This window comes from Danio rerio, chromosome 18, assembly GCF_052040795.2.
Source record: "Danio rerio strain M-AB ecotype USA chromosome 18, GRCz13ab, whole genome shotgun sequence".
Lineage (NCBI taxonomy): Eukaryota > Metazoa > Chordata > Actinopteri > Cypriniformes > Danionidae > Danio > Danio rerio.
In genome coordinates this window covers 28582153-28587439 of record NC_141038.1, presented here as the reverse complement: position 1 = coordinate 28587439, position 5287 = coordinate 28582153, and the positions used below count along the sequence as shown (strand labels likewise).

At 35.5% G+C, this 5287-nt stretch overlaps 1 long non-coding RNA gene across 1 annotated transcript; it reads right to left on the bottom strand.

Annotated features, from left to right (window-relative positions):
• Positions 1-334: 334 nt before the first annotated feature.
• Positions 335-4588, bottom strand: LOC147839759 (uncharacterized). The gene is made up of 3 exons (XR_015515073.1): positions 4395-4588; positions 3475-4340; positions 335-3372 (listed from the first exon to the last, which is right to left on the bottom strand). It is a non-coding gene; the product is annotated as an uncharacterized LOC147839759 (long non-coding RNA).
• Positions 4589-5287: the final 699 nt, after the last annotated feature.

Here is a 5287-nt window from a genome sequence, read left to right as displayed (position 1 = left end):
AAAGTAACATGTTTAGCTACTTTTTAAGTAGTTTTAGATCATAGCTTGTTACTTTCCCCCCCAACATTGCAAATAAGATCAATATATGTCCTGTTATATTTTTCAGACTTTTAAAATGTAAAACTCTAAACGATCACCTAAACAACATTACTACACAACAATGAAACAACTAATATAAGGCATTTCCTTTGCTGAATGCTGAAAACAAGTTAAAGAATATTAATATAATATTATACCTCTCTCATAGTACTTATTTGTCATTTTATACAATGTTCTTGACCAGCAAATCAGCACTCTCAGAACTAAAGGTATGGGAGCTGTCATCGGGGTGGTACCTTTTCAAAAGGTACAAATTTGTACCTAAAAGGTCCATATTAATCCCTCATATTTGCACCTTAAAAATGCCAAAGTGTTCCTCTTAAAATGTTTAGGTACTAATATATAAATTTATTCTAATATATAACAATATGTACCCTTTAAGTACAAACGTGTACCTTCTGAAAAGGTACCACCCCAGTAACAGCTCACATACCTTTATTTCTGAGAGTGAAAAGAGTCAGCTGGACTTCTTCATCACTTCTAGTTTCATTTTCAGAGCTGTTGCCTCAGTCAATTAAAACAAGTCAAAAACAAAAGTGCTCATCAGCACAAAGTGTGGAGCAACAGTTGGACAGTTCTATTTTTGTGCAATGGAGGGGAACTTTAAATTTGATTGACAAACTCACAATAGCTAAATTGTACTGTTAATAATCAACATTAAATTACATTCATTTTCCGCCTTACATCGTTTACATGTTTTCAATGCAGAATTTTTCAGCTTTAAAATATTGTCTGGGCCAGCCTTTAATCTGAGCAGGCCAGTGCCACCCTGGACCTTAAGTAGCCTCACCACTGGATTAGACATTTAAAAAGATTTTTAAAAAGTATTTAAGACATCTGATGTCATCAAATGTGTGGTTAGGGTGTGTTCATTTATACATTTGTTTAAACTAAATTAGTCACTAAACAAAATTGCTTTGTTGTAATTTCTCTGAATATAGTACCCAAATCTCTACTTGCAGGACATTTATTAAAAATACGAATACATATAAAAGCTGCAATTCAGCTTGCTTGCAACATAAGGTCACTAACATGTTTTACAATTAAATAATAGTCCGTTATCACATTTTTTTTTCTTTTGTCGATTGAAACTCATTCACTAACAAAACAGACAACAAAACATTGTTAGGTTATGTTGATAAAAATAATGGCATGGTGGTGAAGCACTGATATACGAGTTGATTCTACTAATAAAAAGATCAAGTCTGGACCATAGACTATAAAAAAATATTGATGACATGACACCTCCTTCTTTTTTTCTTTTTATTGAACATATAGTAATGTACAACAACTTGGAATTATTAGTACATCTTTACATTACAAAAAAGAACGTGCAAATAAAGCACAAATTACATACACAAATCACACATTACATAAAAAGAAAGTTAAATAATATATAAATATATTAAAATAAATGAAAAGGGCTAGGGGCTTTCCTGTAATTTATACTTTTCAATCAAAAACTAGATAAATTGTACTCTTTGTTTTCATTATTTTAAGGGCTTTTATATAAGAAAGAATCAACTTATAAAAGACATAAAACATTGGTTTCACTTTTATATCTTTTGATTTGTGTATAGAATTCTCAAGCATAAGGATGTTGTTGATTAAGAAGCCATCTCTCTTACTGTCATGTTCACCATCGATCAATCCACCAGAGGTCGCTGGTAAACATTCACATTCACATGAACTACAAATCTGCTGGTAAATGGATTACAAGAACCAGTCATGCTCCACACACAACCGGTTCCAGATCCTGACTGATTGCATACACACAGCTGATGCTGCTCAAGTACTGATTACACACACATATATTAAGGGTATCACGATTTCGATTTAAAATTTTTATGATGTAACTGAAATTTTATAAAATTTATGCTCAACTTCGATTATCGAATCAAAAAATAGAATCGTCGATGCTGCCACGCCCCCATGTCACGTTAGCTTGACTTGCCAAGCGGGAAAAAAACATGCTTGTTGAAGTGCTTGTTAAACTGCAGACGCAGGAGACCCGTCGACAGAGCTTAAACCCTCTCCTCTTTCAATGAAGTCGACGGTGTGGAAGTATTTTGGATTTCCAGTTAGTTATGTTGACAACGTTCGTGTCGACAAAGAAACACAGTTTGCAAGCTCTGCTATGTACGTATTATGGTTGGGATGATAGACGATGGGCGCATCGCGATCCTCCTCCCCGCACCCGTTGCAAATCCGCTCGAGAAAAATGCACACTCAGGCCCTGTTTACACAAATATGTCTTTGTTTTTAAATGGCATTTTAGAACGACAACGATCCACATCCACACTAGCGTGTAGCATTTCTGAGCTGCCCTCCTACCTCACTACCGCTGAAAACGCACATCACGTGACCACACACACTCATTCACACACAGACACAGACGCACACACATTGTCATGCGCTCGAGACAGCGGGTCAAGGCAGTCAGCGGGTCAGTAGACTGCTTCCATCTTTTACTTTCACACAAGTACTTAGTCATTTTAGCGAACACCTCAGATACTGTTGGCTGGTTCCTGTTGGTTGTGCACCTTTTTTACCGACGCCATTATAACGACACAGATCACTGCCTATTCACGAGTCCCGCAGAAAAAGTGATTGACATGTGGTAATTATGTGTGTAACTTACCTTTATTCATTTACTGTATGATTTGTTTATGGGTAAAACAAAGACCATGCAAGTCAGGTAGTTTAAACGGTAGGCTACAAATAATTAATTCGTTATTAATTAATTAACTATTCATAATCGAAAATCGAATCGAATCGTGACTTTAGAAACGAAAATGTAATCGAATCGAGAAATTTGGAGGATCGTGACACCCTTAACATATATACAGCTCACTTTGAAAACCTTATGGCTCATGAGTCTTGTTATCTGTTTTAAATGACACTACAACGCGTTTTCCTTTGTCTACCTTTGCCGTGTTTTTGATCCTTGCCTCGTTTATTTGTTTAATTCTGTTTGCTGCCTGCCTCTGACCAGGCCTCAGCCTGTTAATTGGACTTCGACTCTGGATTGCCATCATACATCTGTTTGCCCCTGTATTGAGCACTGCTTGCCTTACGATTCTAATAAACCTGCATGTGGATCCTACTTCAGTTGTCTGTGTCACTCCCCATGTTACACTTACTGTCTTAAGTCCACAGATTATGTCATTCACATAAAAGATCCTGAGGTGTGGAATCTTTGGGTAAAGCCAGACATGACATCTGACCATAATGCATCCACATTCATACAGTGAAAATTCAATATCACAAAACCTACATTTGTTAGACTCAAACCCAAATCTAACTCTTGAATGTTTACTTGATGGAAATATCTCACCTACACTTTAAAATGAACGTCTTTAGGTTTAGTCAAACTCTAGGTATAAACCTTTCGGTAAACCAATCAGCGTTTTAAATGCACGCACGAGGGCCAATCAGGATCAGCTTTTTTTGACATTTCACCGGACTGCTCAGTTGACAGCGGTAAAAACCAAAAAGAAACACAAAATCGGAAACGACTAAATAATGCCACACCACACAAAATGTGTGTAAATGATGTAAATGTGTGTGATTATTTTAGAAGCATTTTTTGACATTGAGATGAAATTATCAATTTTACATTGCTGAAAAAGAAACAGCTATTTAAAAATGTAATACATTAAATGCAAAATATTTGTATTTGTGTATATATACTGTAGTCAGTGAGACATTTTTCAGTTTTCATTCAACTTATTTGCTCATTTTCCTTCATTCATTTTCTTTACGGCTTAGTCCCTTTATTAATTTGGGGTCGGCACAGCGGAATGAACTGCCAACCTATCCAGCACATGTTCTATGCTTTCAGCTGCAATCCAACACTGGGAAACACCCATACTTCCTGCATTCACACACATACACTACAGTTGAATTCACCTATAACACATGTGTTTGGACTGTGGGGGAAACCGGAGCACCCAGAGGAAACCCACACCACACGGAAAGAACATGCAAACTCCACACAGAAATGCCATCTGACTCAGCCGGGGCTCGAACCAGCGACATCTTTCTGTGAGACGATCTTGTTGCCCGGGGCATTCATTCATTCATTTTCTTTTCGGCTTAGTCCCTTTATTAATCTGGGGTCGCCACAGCGGAATGAACCACCAACTTATCCAGCATGTGGATGCCCTTTCAGCTGCAACCCATCTCTGGAAAACATCCATACACGCTCATTCACACACATACACCACGGACAATTTAGCCTACCCAATTCACCTGTACCGCATATCTTTGGACTATGGGGGAATCCGGAGCACCTGGAGAAAACCCACGCGAACACAAGGAGAACATGCAAACTCCACACAGAAATGCCAACTGACCCAGCCAGTGCTTGAACTAGTGACATTCATATAATTCATATATATATATATAATATATAATTATATATAATTCATATAAAGTATATAATTCATATTAATTACATAAAATTAAGACACAGTCTTGTAATTTGAACAAGAAAAAATATTTATCCCTAAAACATTAATTAAACATTATAGAAAGCAAATCATTTAACGTTCTCAAACATCAACATAATGTTGCAACATCAATTTCTTATTTTTAAATTAAATTAAGACTGATTGTATTTCTTGAAAAGTCAGGAATTAATGATCTGCCATATATAACCTTATAATTCTAAGCAGAAAATGACTATTTAGAATTAGAAGGTTCTATCTGCTTTTGCTCTGTTTTTGCAAATTTAGGGGAATTTACATTCATGGTACATTTAGGGTCTCTGTCATGTTAATGTATGAAAGAGAACTGTTACACACAAACTGTTTGCTACATGGAATGCAAATCATTGAAGCTCAATATCTCAAAATCATTTAGAATGCGAATAGAACCTTGTACTGTAACTCCAGGCAACTATATGTAATTACAAACTTTTATTATGGATGTAGTGACATTGTAATTACATTGTTAAAACATTGTATTAACATTAGAGTTGTAATGTGTAATTACAAACTTTTATCTTGTGTACAATTACTGTATTGTTACATTGTAGTTACATTCAAGCTAATATTTATAAATGTATTTTTTTGTATTGCATGTACAGTATTCGGTTATATTTGTATACATAAATATACACAATACATATGTAGTTACAAACTTATATGCTATGTAATTACATTGTAATTACTTTATTATTACA